This window comes from Mus caroli, unplaced genomic scaffold (assembly GCF_978045245.1).
Source record: "Mus caroli unplaced genomic scaffold, Mus_caroli_1 scaffold_7, whole genome shotgun sequence".
In the NCBI taxonomy this organism is placed as follows: Eukaryota; Metazoa; Chordata; class Mammalia; order Rodentia; family Muridae; genus Mus; species Mus caroli.
In genome coordinates, this window is record NW_028227262.1 from 22,796,930 (window position 1) to 22,815,000 (window position 18,071).

The window sequence follows — 18,071 nt, forward strand, 5'->3', positions numbered from 1 at the left end:
GTGTTGACTTTATTCCCCAGGTACATTAGAAGCTCATGCTGAGGCTTCTCACCCCCTATGAACTGTAGCAAAAGCAGACATTGCATGGCACTGCATTCAATGGAAACCTCAGGTATGTTTCGTGACAGGTTAGGGCTAGCTGAATGCTTTGTGCTTTTAGTCTTGGGAGGTCTCCATTCATGAAAAGATATTTCTCACAGGCATAATCTCAGATGCCCGACATGCCTAAGATTCAACCACTAGCATTCATTCTTTTGTATTTTCCATGGTCCTTTCTCAGTGGCTCTTTGTAAAAAAAAAATGTTACCACCCTTTGGCAGGCAACAAATTCAGTGTTTAAGAAACACAGGAGGGGAATGTTTAATGAGGAAGTTGGCAGTGAAAAAAAATAAAATCTCTATCACACAGCTCTATGTGTGCAGCCAATCTCTGAGAAGGGTACAAGGTAGCTCCCAAGAGTTCTTTCTGCCTTCACAGCATGCATGACTTCAAAGCACATTCATCTACAGACCACTCCACCGAGGAGAACTGATGGTAAGACATGGCCAAGAGAGCCAGCTGGCTGTCTCTCTTGGCCAGACCTCCCTCTCCTTACCTCGATCAGGGCTGGACCCTGGAGCCCCCACAAATAATCTTTTACCTCTCGGTGTTTTACCAGTTGGCCAGGCTAGTTGACTTCCCTATTTTGTGCGCAGGTCATCTGAGGAGAACAAGGACTCCGGACAGGTAGATTTCACTTGGAAATGGAGTGTTGGACTAGCTGTGTGTGAAATAAGCAGCCGTCTGGACGGTTAGGCATGGGTGGAAGCCTAGAAGGAAGTACAGTAACAGAAGGACACCAGACAATTGGCAGAGGATGAGACCCGGAAGCTGCATGCAGAACGGAAGTGGCCCTGAGTGAGCTGTGGTCCTTTTTTATTTCATCATTAGCCTCTATACAGGAAATTCAAATGTAGAAAAGGCTTATCTGCATATATTCAGGGCACTTTGGACTTTCTCTCATGGTATTGCTGAGTCTTATTCTCTAATACTAGAGAAAGATTTGGTTTAATTCTTAGCCTATCATGATAATAGGATGCTTTGGTTTCTTACCAGGCAACCAGCTGTCCTAAATCGAGAAATAGGCCAGGAGTACACTGTTGAGAATGGGAATATAACTTCCTACAGAATAAGGGAGGAGAGGAGATGGGGATTCAGAGCAGGTACATGTATCCAAAGGGCAGGGGTGCAGGATAAGGACTTCTCAGGATCTAGACTAGGAATCCACTGGGGGAAAATGCACCTTAAGGGTCATTGTACAGGACTGAATGCAATGTGAGAGCCTTATGGAGCCTGGTTCTGAAATACACCTCACTGAAGAAAGGGTCATTAGTGGGGCAATCAGTGTGTATGAGAAACCCAGAGAATATTCTGCCTTATACTGCCTTAGGCACATTATTAGTCTTCTTACCCAATTGACTTTAGGTTCCTTGAGAGAAAGTGAAGGACATACCATTGAGTCTATACTTAACACAATATCTTGACCATGGAGAATGCTAATGCACCTTTAGAAGTGTTTGAGCATAGCACCCTTCATTTCCCAGCCCCTATGAAGCTGTGTGAATGATCCAGGCATTGAGCTGGCCCTATGGAGCTGTGTGATCATTGAGCTGGGAGGTAGATATGGTGTGTGGCTCCCATGTTGAACCATAGATACCATACATACTTTCTCTGTAGCCAAAGGTCCTCTGCTCTAGAATAAGTAAGGTAATAGAATCTTCCTCAGATTATATGGACTATCCCCACCCACTAACCTAAGCTGGAGAGGTCACTTAGATGAGTTTTGTTTTATATTTGAGGTGTGTAGAAGTATTTGTGACCGCAGCATAATGTAACTGATTCTGATTGCCAGATTATTCATTACATTTTATTTTTAAAACATGAGTCAGGGAGCAGATGAATGGATGAATGAGTGAGTGAGTGAGCGAGTAAGTGAGTGAGTGAATGAGTAAATGAATGAATGAAAAGGGTAAGCTGAATAATAACAGCAGAACTAAAATTATGATTTTTTGTTCGTACTCACTGCCTTGCTTCCCATTGCTCTTTGTCTGTTTTTCTTGGCAAGGTCTTGGTGTTTTGGACCTGTGTCTATTAGCAGTTTTCCCCATTCTGTCTTGCCTAAGTATGCTATGGAGTTTTTCAGCGAAAGCTGTAGATGCTGAACATAATAACATATGGCAATCTGTACTGAGTAAGCACCTGTAATGTCCCAGGTACTCCACCAGAAGCTGAAGTCCACAACTATAGAAACTATGTCCGCCACCCTTGCATGGCGATTATTGCAGCAAGAAAATATGGATCAATATGCAATTATCTTTCGATAATAACAGTGACTACTCTTAAGACCAGGCTGCTGACCCAGCCAGGAAGATAGAAAAGAAACAATTGATTTAGGCTGGGAACTTCACACCATGGAGAACAAGATAAAGCAGCAAAGGAAGAACAGGACATACTCAAAAAAGGACAATTAGAGAAGACAACAGTTGAGGGGGACATAGAAGATGACTCCAGAGGTGGGAGCAGAGGCCAGAGAACAAAGGTCTGTTGTACTTCATTAAGGAGGCTAATTTGTACCTCATTTTAATAGATGAAGCCATAGAAGCCATGGTCAGAGACTCAGGATATAAAGCCATTTGACCCTGATGTGAAGTGATATGGAGCTACAGAAGCAGAGATGCTTCACCCCAAAGGCTCCCACTAGCAGTGGCATGGAACAGGGAACACTGAAGTGGCTATTTAGCAGGTAGGTTGTCATGCAACTGTGACAGCAGGTTAGGAACTACCGTCTACACTGAGCCCCTGACTCGGCTGATGGAGTCTTCTCCATCTTTCATCTTTCCGGAGCTCAGCTCCTGGGACCACAGTCTTGGTACCATCAGAATCAGTTCCACATCTGCTTCTGTTTCCTGATTCCCCAGCTCTTGGCATCTTGGCCTTTCCCTATGAGGTTGGCAGAGGCAAAATTAAATGTTCAGTACTAAATTCTGTTAGCACTGTCTGAGGCTTTTCAAACCTAGGGGGAAACTGGTATTATATACTTATGGACAATATTCTTGTTTCTTCCACAACAGGATAAACACACCTTTCTATGCCAAATCAGGTAGCTCTCTATCTTTTCTATATTTATGCCACATGGCAAATGCAAAATTAAATTCCAGATGGATTAAGTAATTAAAAAGTTGTCTTTTTAAGACAAACACAGTGTGATGGATCCTCTTTGACCCACAATTTATCTAAATTAAAGCTATAAGAGAGTCAGTGTGTGTATGTGTGTATATGTGTATGTGTTTGTCTGCCTGTTTGTCTGTGTGTATATCTGTATACCTCTATCTATCTATCTATCTATCTATCTATCTATCTATCTATCGCCCTCTGTGTGTGTGTCTGTCTGTCTATCTGTGTCTGTCAGTGTGTGTCTATCTATATGCATCTCTCTCTCTCAGTGTGTGTGTGTGTGTGTGTGTGTGTGTGTGTGTATACTAATGCCTTGGCGTCCTGTGTATTTCAGAGGTAGTAAATATCATTACCAGTGATGTAAAAAGAGGAAATAGTCCAGGGATGCTGGGGATATATTAAACTTGTTTCATAAATTAGACTCTAAGAGAGAAGCCCAAGGAAAGAGCCCATGTCCCCAGCCTCTCTACTCAGCCCTTGGGCATAGCATGCTTGTGAGAACATGTCCCTTCCCCTTTCCCAGAGATGGCAAACGTGACTGGCTTGAGTTGAGGTTGGCAGACTCCTTATTCCTAGCATCATGCCCTGGCAGCCTGGCCCTGTTCTGCAGCCATTGCCATAGAAAGACATAGATCAGGCCCTTTGGAGAGGCAGGGCTCAGGGCCAAGGCATTTACACCCCCCAAGGCTCCCTTCTGCCATCCCTCCTGTTCTGCACAGCAACAACACGGAGCAGTGCCTGCTGCCCCTAATTTGACATTGGAGGACCCACTGGTTGTTTTCTTATGGGGTTAGGACAGACACCAGGTTGTGTTCATGGGTGATGCTGATGCTGGAAGGTGAGAGGGATGCAGGAGATGGGATGTGACTTGCAGCCTCTCTGCAGGTCTACAGCTTGGCCAATAGCAGCAACAAGAAAGAACCAATGGAATAACAGGAGGTGGGTTGGCAAGAATGGAGGGAACAGCTCTAGATGACAACCATGGACCTTGGTGAATCTTCTACATTTTACATTTCACATTTGTTGTCCAAATACATCCCTGTGGCTACCCCAGGAGGCCGGCAAGTGAGGTAGGCATAATTAATCTCATTTTATAGATGATGAAATCGAGGCTCAGAAAGAACAGGAGAAGTGGTGCTAGGATCCTAACTGGAGTTGAATATTCATTCCCAATCATGCAAAATTTCTGTCCTACATTTCCAATGCTTTCCCCTAAGCAGTCTCCTTCTACTTGAAACTCACATTCCCCGCAACGAGAGGCCCTAGGGCTTTCCCTGTCTTGCCCTCTCCCTTCCCGCTGCCAGGATTCATACTCGAAATGTGCATGCTTTGGCAATGCTATGCTGTTTGGAAGGATTTGTATCACAACCAGCAGACAGCAAGCAAGCCCTCCAGAAAGAGATTATAGTGCTCATGAGAGGATTCCAGTTGTTTGAAATCAGGTTTCTGAGGGAACAGGGTTACTTGCTTCCTCCCATGCTGTGCCCTGGAATAAATGCTGAACCAGTGTTTATCATGACAATGGAAAGAAGCCACTCTCTCTTGTCATCAGAAACAAACAAAGGGTATCACCAAAAATCTTTGACTAGAAAAGGACTTCAGGCTGCCCAGTGAAACTGGCCAGTATCTCAGGAGAGACGTTGGAAAACTTCAGATGTTGTCTGTACTGGCTGGTTTTGTGTGTCAACTTGATACAAGCTAGCTTCATCAGAGAGGAAAGAGCCTCAGTTGAGAAAAGGTCTCCATGAGACCCAGCTGTAAGGCATTTTCTCAATTAGTGATCATGGTGGGGGCAATGGCATCCCTGGGCTTATAGTGCTGGATTCTACAAGAAAGAAGGCTGAGCAAGCCATGAGAAGCAAGCCAGTAAGCAGTACCCCTCCATGGTCTCTGCATCAGCTCTTGACTTCAGATTCCTGCCTTGCTTGAGTTCCTTTCCTGATTCTCTAATGATGGAAGGGCAAGCCAAACAAATCCTTTCCTCCCCAAGTTGCTTTTTGGTCATTGTGTTTCCTCCAAGCAATAGAAACCCTAACTAAGACAACATCTGAGTACAAAAGTTAATGTGAGTAGCTGACCTTGGGAGCAGGGTTTCTTAGAAAGCATCCCCAAGACACATGTCACCATGGCAGGAGGAGGGTACATGGCCAGTGCTGAGCTTGGGTCTCCATGGGTGTCTGTTTCCCCTGCAGCTCCATCTCCTCATGCAGAGTCTGGCTCTCATCCTGTGCACACAGCTTTAGCAATTGGGGTTGGAACTGAGATAAGAAAATTCCATAGGGCACACTGGCACTGGGGCAACATTGGCTTTGTTGCCCTGGCTATACTGGTGAGGGATCTATTTGCAGTCTTGATTGCTTGGGAAACTTGCAACTTGACTTGTTGAAAGCTGCCCCTTTCGTTTGTGTTTGAACATGGTTTTTCAAATATATTAATTTTAACATCTCATCAAAAGAGCATACAATGCAAAATCAATCTGGTAGGCCTCCCTGAGTGGGTAGTTTGTGGGTGACATTACCAGGTTCCTGGCAGGTGGTAGGCTATCCTGCCTGGACTGTGTCCTGTGCTCTTCAAGAAGGGGAGGCAACAGCAAGATACCAAATATATTCTGGACAGCAAGTCCCAAATGCCTCAGAGTTTTCCAAATGCAGGAGAGCTGTGGAGGACTTGTGTTTTAGGATGCGAAGCTATTTATTATGGGCTTGTGCTATGCGTCAATAATTTCCTGCCATAAAATAACAGAGTGGGTTTGACCCAGGCATCTAGAACTGCAGCCAGAAACAGAGCAAGCAAGACCTTGATGGGGAAGCCAAGAGAGAGTGGCCAGCAGAAAGCAGATATTCTGAGGTCCTTCAAGGCCATACCAACTCTCCAGTTTATATTCTCCTGAGAACAATGGAAAACGGTCTCCTTCTATTCTCCTGAAGCTCCACAGATAATATGAATGGAACAGCAACATCTGTCAATGAGCAATGAAGCCCTCACCCAGATACCATCACCATCATGTCCTCGTTTCTATAAGAAATCTCACATTTGGGTGAAACTAGCCTTTGGTGGACAAGGTCAAAAAAAAAAGAAGGAAGTGTCAGTCATGACACTGTGGTCTCTAACACTTCTCTGCACAACTGATTAACTGATTTACAGGTAGGGTCTGCCCAAGCACAAGGTCTTTTGTTATTTCATTTTACTGAACAATTTAAGTTCATTGTGGTCACTCACACAGCCAAGGAAGCCTTGGCTTTTCTGATGTCAAATCCTGTAACTTAGCCATTCCTGAGGAGTTCGTCACAAGCTTACTTGTAACATGTGGCAGGCCATGGACAGGGACAAGTTGGTTTAGGACACACAGGAGAAATAAGAAAAAGCGAAACAAAACAACAATAAAGCCTAAATGAGCAAGAATGGAAGATTCTAAAGCCAGATCTAGTACTTGGAATACATACGTTCTCTGGAATACATACACGTGTGTGTGTGTGTGTGTGTGTGTGTGTGTGTGTGTGTGTGTGTTATGTTTCCCTATTGCTAGGATAAGCACTGTCCAAAAACAACTTATAGAAGAAGGAGTTTATTTTGGCTTTTGGTTTCAAAGGTGTAGGAGTACATCATGGAAGGGAATCATAACAGCAAGTGGCAGGCATGATGACCAGAACTGGATGCTGAGGACATACCTGAAGCAAAGGAATGGACCAGTCAGGGAGATGAAGCTGCCCCAGTAGTGTTCTTCCTCCCTCCAACAAGGCTCAACTTCTCAAAGGTTCCACAACCTCTCCAAACAGCAACTGGGGACCACGTGTTCAAATATCTAAGCGCATGGAGGGCATTTCTCATGCAAACCAGTACAGTATGTAGTGCTTTACCACCTATCTGTGGGTTTGGCCATCAGTCTGCCATGTTACCTTGAGTAAGTTGCAGAGAGATCCCATTATCTGTTCTTGCGTGGAGATCAGAAATGACCTGTGAGGCCACTGAATGTCCATGCATCTCTGAGCCACTGACTGAGGGAAAGGCTTTGTGAGTGGGAACTGACTCTTAAACTCCAAAGGGGACATAGAAAAAAAAAAAAAACCAAGCCAGGCTCCCTGGTCGCTTTGATGCTCAAGTCTTGGCCTTGGGAGAGACAACCGGAGGACTGTAAATAGCCCCGTGGGTCTCGAGGGATCAGCAAGGACTCCTCCACAGGATCTCTAAATCAAGCAACTGTGGGAGGTGCAGACTCGGGCCCTGCTGTCAGGATGAGGGGAAGGCCCTGTGCCACCCTTTAGGGAACCATAATCTCCTGCTTTGGTCTGTTTCTTATTTCCATGTCATGTCCTCAGATTTTCTTATCTGCAGTCCTGGAGGCAGGGAGAGAGTGACTTTCTACCATGTTTTAAATGAGAAGCTGCAGGGAAAACCTCATAGACAAGTAGAGATATGGGTGACTCAACACCCTGCTGCAATGTCTTGGCCATTCATTCTCCTATGCCTGCACTGTGTGGATATGCTGAAAGACTTTAGCTCCTTCTCAGATGGAGCTTTCTGAGTACTGAGACTAACAGTTATTTTCTTTCCTTGTAACCCAGCTGAGGAAGAGACAGGGTCACAGCTTGAATTTTGGTAAGCATTTGAGGAAAAGATGTCAAAGGCTCCTCCTGCCTACCCCATCTCTAGACAGCAGGAGAAAACCCTCAATGCCAGTTTTATGAAAGTTTTGAAATTATTAGAGTTTGCCAAAAGCTTATGTGTACTAAGTGTTCTAGTGTTCTCCCCAACTTCTCTGAAGTCCATTCTGCAGGACCCACAGAAAAGAGCTATTTCTCTGTCTAAGTATCATAGTCTCTTTGTCCTGTTTTGGCATGCAAACAAAGGAGGTCACCTAAGGGCTCTTAATTATTTGTTCAGTAGAGCCTTCTCTATCTCCTACCTTTTTATCTATATAATCTCGTGCCTTTAGACAAAACAGAGCTAAACACGTTCACTTCCAAAATGAAGTGGACAATGATTATTCACTGTATTTGCTTTCTCTGGAGAAGGATAGTAGAAGAACCTAACTGTTGGGAGCTATGTTGTAACCTTAGGGGTTATTCTGTAATTGGTGATAAAATGGAATCAGATAAAGACTTTACCCTTGAATGAATGCTGTTCCATGATCTTCAGATCTAGGTTCTGACCCTATTCCTACAAGCCCACCAAGGGAGAGGGTAGGGCCAGAAACCTCTAGAGCTTCTGTTCTTTCTTTGTAGCCTTCTGACTGAACATCAAGACAGGGTTGAGACAGGATAGCTTAGAAGACTAGATAAAGGGAGAACTTCTCCAGGTCTTTCTTCCCACTCAGGCTCACAGAACACATTCCACTCCTCCAAATGAAGGTAGAATGGAGAAGTGAGGACACTATTGGTTCAGCCAGCCTTGAGCATGGTAAGAATAAGCATAGCCTGCGAAGGTAATGAGATTGTCTAAGTCCCTGGTCCCTCTAAGGAAGCTACCAAGGGAAAAGTAGCATCTCAGACATCAATCCGTAGGCCAGAGCACAATCCCAAGGGAAGAAGCTATTTCTTAGCTTAAGTGTCATGAAGTGTCTTTCTGCTCATGTGCCTCCTAAACAGAAAAGGTCATAGAGGGACTCTAGAGACTCAGTGGGCTAGAATCCCAGGAGTGAACCCTTCCCTTTACTAATACAGCTGCTGCATTGGTTACTTTTCTGTTGCTGTGACAAAAGAAAGGGTTTATTTGGGGATTATGGTTCTAGAGGGTTAGAGTCCATGATGGCAGAGCAGAGATAGGTATCAGGCAGCAGGCAGAGTTTGAACTCACACTTCAAACTACTATCAGGAAACAGAGAACTAACTCTAAATGCAATAAGTCTTTAGGAACCTCAATACCTGCCTCCAAGTGACATAGTTTCTCCAGCAAGACCACACTTCCTAATCCCCACTCCCCACTCCCAAAACAGCCACCAACTATGGACCAAGTCATCAAATGCTTAAGACTCAGGGTGGATGGCTCTCTCAATCCATCACATTCTACTTCCCGATTCCCAAAGTCTCACAGTCATATCTTGATGCAAATTGCATTTCGTTCAATTTCAGAAGTCTCCATGGTCTTTCAAAGTCTCAATATGGTTTAAAAGTTCAGTCTCTACTGAGACTCAAGGCAGTCTCTTAATTGGAACTTCCTGTAAAAGCAAAGCACAAATTTCATACTTCCAATATACATTGGCACAGGATACTTATTACCACTCCCAAAGGGCGAATGGGGCACAGTGAGGAGATCATGGACCAAAACCTAGCAGGGCAAACTCCAAATTCTCTAACTCCATGTACAATATCAAAGGACTGAGAGATCTGTCCTTCCACTTTTGGTACCTACCACATTCTCTTTCTTCAGCTTATTCTATTCCCTGTCTACAACTCTCCTCAGCAGATATCCTACAACTCTGTCACGTCCAGCATCCTAGGGTTTCTATGCAATCTAGGTTTCATTTTTATAGCTTCATGCAATGGCTTACCTTGGTCTCTTTCCCTTTCATGGCTTTCACACAGGGACTTCTCTACAACACTTTGCTTGACTTCAGCAACTCTCTGAAACCAAAGAAGATAGCTTTACTCATATCTTTTGTGAGTCTGAATGTCATTGAACACCTTACTAAGTTTGCCTGCCCATTTGGGATGGACTGTATTTATCTTAAATCACAATTGCATTAGTTTTAGTTTGTTGTTTCTTCCTAAAAGTAGAAAATTCCTTAGTCCTTTTCCTTTCACAAGCTTGATGCTTAGCTGGATGGGACCTTTCCCTGGAGATATTCTTCTGTTTGTTCCAGTTCGGATTTGGTCTTTCCTAATCTCCTTGACAGCTACAGCCTCTCTTCCAGCACAAGCCTTGTCTTTAGCATTAACCTTGCCAGTGTCATTTATCTCTCCAAACTGTACATTTTGTATTTATTTTTCCTTATTTTCTCTTTTTCACTGTAAACTTACCTAAGAGTTATCCTTGGAAAATAGCTAATTGAAATACCCTCTGCCATAACCTCTGGAAAGTTCTTAGGACAAGGAGAGAAAGCAGCCATATTTTATCAAAATTTCATGTGAACAGTTTCTAGCCTGCTTATTAATATTATTCCCTTATGAAACCTCTTGAGCCCGGTTTCCATAGTCCACACTGCCATCAGCACTACTGTTCTCTGGGATCCTACTAGTCCAGCTCATTAAGCTCTACATGCAGTGTTCAACCACTTCTCTAGTTCCAAAATTTTATCATCTCTCCAAAACTTCAACATGGTCAGGTTCTTCACAGCAATAGCTAATTCTCTGGTGCCAAATTCTCTATGAATTGCTTTCCTATTGCTGCGATAAAAACATCAGGACCAAGGGAATTTTAAAAGGAAGAGTTTATGGGTTGGAGTCCATGATGGCCAAAAGGAGGTAGCAGGCAGTGGGCAGCTGGAGTTGCATCTCAGAGCTCAGGTCTCAAAACACAAATAGGAAACAGAGGGATATGATACAAGATGGCATGAGTCAAAGCCTGTGCCTAGTAACATTACTTCCTAGGGCACAGCCACACCTCCTAATCCTCTCCAAACAGTCCCCAAATGGGAACTAAGTATTCAAATGGTCCAACCTTAGGCAGACATCTTATTGAGACCACAATGGCTGGTGCTTTCTCTTGTTATACTACCTACCCAGAAGTCATGTCCAGCAAGGTGTCAACATAGAAGACAGGAACTCAGAGCTAAAGACACACAAATGCCAGGCTCCTTGAGCAAGAGTGAAGCATTTAAGATCTTCCCTATTCTTCTGGGGTAGAACAGGGACAGCCTCTGGAAAGGTGTTTTATTAGTCTTAATTTTAATGAATAATCTATACAAATGCCTAGAGAAGTACAGGAGATGGAGGCTTCCATGGAATTCTTTGTCAAGAAGCTCAAGGATAGGAGAACAGAGATGATAAGAGCATATGGGGGGGGGGAGTTTGCTTTCATGGCTTCTGGCCTAACAGATGTTGAGGATATGTTCTATGACAGGAAAATGTGCAGCAAAGCACCACAGCTGAAAAGTGCTGGACTTGAGGAAATGGAAGAGATGTTTATCTGGTGTGTCTACAGAGGTGATGCCATCAGACTAGCCACAATGTCTCTCCACATCTCTCCCAGTCTCCACAGTCTTTCTTGGATAAAACAGTCAAGTTTTTTTCCCAATCTACTTTAAGATAAATTGCAATTGTTCAAATATCATGAGGCTCATGCCTAGCAGGAAAGGCATAATTTTCCCCCAGATTTTTTGTGTATCTGCTGCTGTTCTTGACAGGCCTAAGGAAGATAAGAAAAAAATGCCCTTGTAAGAAGATAGAAACCAAAAATGAAGCACTGGAAACCTTCGCTATGTCTTTCTGTTTGGCTGCATGTGTACTTATCCCCTTCTCTCCCACAGAGAAAAGAGATCTGTCCACTCATATGCATAAGGGGAATCTGTGAACTTTAGGCTTAACAGTCTGCAGGCAGATCTCTATTCCTAAGATGTTGTTCTTCTTATTTCCCATTTCAAAACTCTTACTAGCCCTAAAGGTCATCGTCAGCTCAATCTGGATTCCTTTCGGAGTAAACCTAAGCAAAACATTGAAAGACATCCTTGTCCATAACCATGCACTACACTTTCCAATTTTTCCCACATGGGTGGGGTAGACAAGCTGGCTCCATGTAATCAAGATGTGCCAATCAACTGAAAGGGGAGGGCCCTCCTGCTGGCAACACCCACACCTGACAGCTGGACAGAGCCCAGGGGCGCAGTCAGGGGCTCCTCCCACATAGGGCCTCCTGGAGGGGCCCCATCTTGCCTTTCTGGTTCCCCAGCCTGCACATTGCCTCCCCTGGGACTCATAGGCTCTATTAGGGCACACATCTGGGTTTTCATCTTAGATTAAAAACTGAGTTTGGTTTTTAGGGGACAGCTCTGTATTTTATGCTGTAGAGATCTAGCTAAGCATTTTACAGAGACTAGTCTAATGTACACTATGAGTCTAATGTACACTATGGAACGTTCACGCCTTGAAATTTAACTGGAGATGGAAGTTCTTAGTTGTCAAAAGTAAGACGTGGCGTTTTGGAATCTCTGTACATCCGTGCCACAGAACCTGCCAATAGAACTCAGGCATAAGAGTCCCACTCTCTGCCTTGAACTCCATCCACTCATATTCAGCTTTCCACAGAGAAAGAGTTAAGACCCTAGCTGAGAATAATCCTTAGAGCCTCGAGAATTTTCAGGACTACAATATCTTATCACCAGACTCTACTTGCAGATCCTTAGGCATGCATCCACATATTCCTTATCCCCAAGCAGACAAATCTCTTTTCTCTGAGAGAGAGAGAGAGAGAGAGAGAGAGAGAGAGAGAGAGAGAGAGAGAGAGAGAGATGCCCATGCAGCCTGACAAAATACCAGAAAGCATAATCCCCAGTGCCTTTGGCTATCCCTCTCCTGCTAGACATGATATTTGGACAAATCACCATCACCTTCCCAAAGCACTGTGGGTTGAAGCAGTCAGCAGGCAAGCTGTTTTCTCCCTCGTTCCTTATTTGTATTGATCAAGGAGCATCACCACAGACTGGAAAGTGTCTTTGCCAACTGCCCAGCAGGAACAATCTGAGCTCCACCCCTGCTTCACTCCTTACACCCCTCAACAATCCCTAGCCCTGTCAAGCATGCTGAGCAGTGGCTCAAGGGCTGCCAAATGGCCTTGGCTCTGAGCCACCAATTATTCCTCTTACAGCGTTTGAAGAAAGTGGCTCTATCCATGCTTTGAATACCCTACCTTTCCAAAGTAGGCTGAATTCTAACCTCATAAGATACCTACAGGGTTTGGTTGATATCCAAATCAAACATGGCCTCTACCTACAAATGAGCTAGAGTTCTTTATAGATACATCAAACACATCTGATGTGTACACAAGCACACACACAATGAAATCAGAAGGTGACTCGAGGAATAACAGAAAGTAGTATGTGTGGTAAGGGAGAAATGTGAGGGAATGAATGTGGGCAAGATGTTTGCCACTGTGACTCCCAATACTGAGTGCAATGAATTTATGAAAAAAAAAACAGAACAAGAAAAGGAGCTAGGGAGATGGCTCAGGTAGAAACATGCACATACGTAGGAGCACACAGGAGGGTGAAGTGAGTTGCATGGGAGCAGGAAGGAGGATATGTCCTCTCCCCATGGATTCAGGAAAGGTAAAACAGGGCTGCTTTCTTAAGGCGTGGTGTTCCTGCATTATGTAAATTCAGATGACAGACTGGAAGATTACTGTATGAGTTAATCTATGGAAACAAGCTGGCCCTGCGGAATGTCATACAATCTTATATATGATGCACTGACCTCACCCATATGTTTATATTACATTTTTGCAAAGAGTGATATGTCACACTCCCTTTCTTTATGTGTAAGGAAAGCAGAAGACAAGGATCAAATGGAGGCACCTGTCACCATTCAGTTCCTATCAGTGAGAAGCCTGCTTACGACCTGAGATGGGAACATACTAGTAACACACTTCTCACTTTGAAAAGGGAGTTCACCCCCCACCCCCATCCTGTTCACATGAGTGCTCGTCCTTCATATTAACAATTCAATTTATGATAAAAGAGAACAATATTAGCATATTCATTATTCATAGTCGGTTAGAATTGCTCTGACAGCTGGAATTATGTTCGGATCAAGGGTATTGATCCATGCAAGCACTGATTACAGACATTATTATGCTCTCCATTCATGGGTCCATGTGAACTCCAAAGGCTTTCTTTCACTTGCTCTCCCCTGTGATATATTGATTCCTCCAGTTTCAATGAGATGTGTCCCTTCACCCCCCTGGGATAGAGCTGTACACCACACAGGACACAAAGGTTAGCTTCCTATGGCTTTCTCTAGAAATGCCCTCATTCCTTTTCTTTACTGGCCATGCCGTATTATCCATGCCTTTTATTTTATACATTTCAATGTACTGAAATCCAAGGTCTTGTTGGTCCTGGAAATACCACATTTCAAAAATTCCTATTGTCAACCCAACCATAGCCCACACCCCAACTACCTCTCTGGTGAACTTTTCTTTTACATGCAGGCTAATATTCACATGCTCTAATCATGCCAACACTAACTTCCCGACAATAAAGGACAACCCCAAAGCCCAAGAACTTGCCAAGGTAGCTTAGGCTAGCCAATCTTGAACCTGCCTGTCTTGCCTTGCACACTCCTTCCCTGGGATAACACAATAAAAATGTTTATGCAACATCCATCCTCCTCTGTCTCTGGACCGAACAGAAACTGCCTTTGGACTCTGATGCCATTAAACCCTCTTCATCTTGGGGACTGAACGTAAATAAGTTCCTTTTTTTTAGCAACCATATCCTGATCTGTTATCCTGCCTAAATTTTCTACCAGTACACTACCTTTAGGATGCATACCTGAGACCATAGATGCTTATTCTTGTTTCTCCATCTCTTTTATATCTTTTGGCTGGTACATGCACGACATTAACACTTCCTTGGCATCCCCTGGATCATCTGTTAGGGCAGCAGCCTCTTAGTATCTTGTGAGCATTGCTTCTAAAGATGGTATATAGATATGAAACTTCATAGATGCTCAAGTTCCCCATAGAAAATGGTGTGATATTTGCATATGCCTTTCAAAATCCTCCTATGCACTTTTACTTATTTTAAGACAGGTTTCTTGGTACATAATCATTGTTCAACGATAGGCTTTATAATGATCATTTCTTTCAAGTGCATCATGAGGGTCGGCCATTTTCTGCCCTGCTCCCTTTCCCTTCCTTTCCTCTTTCCCTTCCTTTTCTCTTTCCTTTTCTTGTTCCCTATGAGTCTCCTTCCTTCTGTCATTTCCTTTGATACAGACATAGAAATATATAACCATATATGAGTATATAAAACGCTCTATTAATTCACATAAGAACCAGAATTCCCAAATGAGAGAAAATTTGTCTTTTTTAGTCTGCTTTCTTTCACTTAACATAATCTCCAGCTGTATATATTCCCAGAAACTGACATAACATCCTTTTATCCCCCCAAATTCCATTGTGTATATGTGCCACATTTTCTTTATCCACTCATCTGTTGACTGATACCTAGGCCAATTCCATACTTTGTTGTGAAGAGTGCTGCAGTTAACGTGGATGTACAAGCAACTCTGTGGTGTAAACTGCTAATATGACTTCCAATCATCTGAAGATTGCCTGTAATATCCAATATAACATAAACACTTTGGGAAGTATTGACTAGGAAAAAGAATCTGAATGTAATCAATATGAACATACATAAAAAATATTTTCATTCTTCAACTGGTTGAATCCATTATGCATAACCTGCTTGTATGGACATCTGGCTCCATTCTGTGTAAATAAGAGCCTGATTCTTCCTTCTAGTCTTTATTCACTGACAGATAGGCCAGCTTCTGAGTCTACTCAACTAACTATCTGGGTCTGGAACTGAGAGATCCTAATGGCTGTTGTAGGTTCTGAGGCATCTTGCCAGGGAGGAAGGAGGGAGATGAGAGGCAGGAAGCACACACAGTTCTTCCTGGCTGGTGGATACAGAGTGCATGGTCACACAGCAGTTGCAGGATGCTGGAAGGAAAGGCTTGGGAGGAGGCAGGAAAGGAAGAAAACTCTCAGGCTCCCAAGACCAGCAGGTGGACAGGATGGCCTTTGAACAGAGGCCCTTGTCATGCAGGTATGGTGATTCTTCTATTCCATCACATGACCTAAGAAGGTAGCTAAAACTAAAGAGACATTGACAAAGGGGACAACAGAGAGCTATGATAGTTATCTAGGAAAGATAATCAGAGTGTCAGGGGTTGGGGCTAGAGTTGGAGTAGGTGGAGGCTGCAGCATAGTTGGATCAACTGGAACTTTGGCAGAACCAAGACCATGCACACACAAGTGGCTTTGTTTCAGGGGGTTTCCCGATTCCTGTCTTAGGGGAAGATACCTATTGATATAGGCTAATGGTGCCAGGAAAAAGGAAGAAGAGCCTCTGTCCTGTTGCCAAACCCCTGCTGTCAAGCAAAGCTGTTAGGCAGAGGGGGCAGCTTGGCTGTTATCCAGTTCAAAAGGTTTGTAATCCCCTGCCACCCCAGGAGGGAGACCTGGCTTTAGCATCTTCCAGTGTCTCTGCCAAGGAGACCTCCATACTCCTTTGTTCTCCTGTTTGCTAACTTATCCTGTCCATCTGATCATGTCCACTCTCTGTTCACCAGAGCTACCTCCCTGCTCTTACTCCCAATACCCAATGATTTAGGAAGCTGAACTAGTCTCTGTGGACTGGCCTGGGGATATAGACTTCTCTTTGCCTTCTCTACACCCAAGATTGGTCCACCCTGTTGCAGTGAGCATAGTTAGATCCATAGATGGGAGGGAAAACATGATTCAGTGATCTGTTTCAGGGGTAGCTGAATTTGAAGATAGGGTTGGTTTCTGGACTGGGGGTTCAGCAAGGGTAGGCCATGCAAAAGACTTTTTTTTAATTTTTAATATTTTTATTACATATTTTCCTCAATTACATTTCCAATGCTATCCCAAAAGTCCCCCATAGCGCCTCCCATTTCCCTACCCACCCATTCCCGTTCTTTTGGCCCTGGCATTCCCCTATATTGGGGTATATAAAGTTTGCAAGTCCAATGGGCCTCTCTTTCCAGTGATGGCCAACTAGGCCATCTTTCGATACATATGCAGCTAGAGAAAAGAGCTCCGGGGTTCTGGTTAGTACATCATGTTGTTCCAATAATAGGGTTGCAGATCCCTTTAGCTCCTTGGGTGCTTTCTCTAGCTTCTCCATTGGGAGCCCTGTGATACATCCAATAGCTGACTGTGAGCATCCACTCCTGTGTTTGCTAGGCCCCGGCATCGTCTCACAAGAGACAGCTATATTTGGGTCCTTTCAGCAAAATCTTGCTAGTGTATGCAATGGTGTCAGCGTTTAGAAGCTGATTATGGGATGGATCCCTGGATACGGCAGTCTCTAAATGGTCCATCCTTTCATCACAGCTCCGAACTTTGTCTCTGTAACTCCTTCCCTGGGTGTTTTGTTCCCAATTCTAAGAAGGGGCACAGTGTCCACACTTTGGTCTTCATTCTTCTTGAGTTTCATGCGTTTAGCAAATTGTATCTTATATCTTGGGTATCCTAAGTTTTGGGCTAATATCCACTTATCAGTGAATACATATTGTGTGAGTTCCTTTGTGATTGTGTTACCTCACTCAAGATGATGCCCTCCAGGTCCATCCATTTGGCTAGGAATTTCATAAATTCATTCTTTTTAATAGTTGAGTAGTACTCCATTGTGTAAATGTACCATAATTTCTGTATCCATTCCTCTGTTGAGGGACATCTGGGTTCTTTCCAGCTTCTGGCTATTATAAATAGGGCTGCTATGAACATAGTGGAGCATGTGTCCTTTTTACCGGTTGGGACATCTTCTGGATATATGACCAGGAGAGGTATTGCTGGATCCTCCGGTAGTACTATGTCCAATTTTCTGAGGAAGCGCCAGACTGATTTCCAGAGTGGTTGTACAAGCTTGCAATCCCACCAACAATGGAGGAGTGTTCCTCTTTCTCCACATCCTCGCCAGCATCTGCTGTCACCTGAATTTTTGATCTTAGCCATTCTGACTGGTGTGAGGTGGAATCTCAGGGTTGTTTTGATTTGCATTTCCCTGATGATTAAGGATGTTGAACATTTTTTCAGGTGCTTCTCTGCCATTCGGTATTCCTCAGGTGAGAATTCTTTGTTCAGTTCTGAGCCCCATTTTTTAATGGGGTTATTTGCAAAAGACTTTTTTAAGAGCCCTGCTCTGAAAAATAATTTAGTGGCTGAATCTCTAAACA

General features: G+C 43.7%; 1 long non-coding RNA gene across 1 annotated transcript in view; it reads left to right on the forward strand.

The window, feature by feature from the left end:
• Window positions 1-433: 433 nt before the first annotated feature.
• Window positions 434-18,071, forward strand: part of LOC110295864 (uncharacterized) — an 83,084-nt gene continuing 65,446 nt past the window's right edge. The window contains exon 1 of the long non-coding RNA XR_015047493.1: window positions 434-534. This is a non-coding gene — a long non-coding RNA (uncharacterized LOC110295864). The remainder of the gene's footprint in view (window positions 535-18,071) is intronic.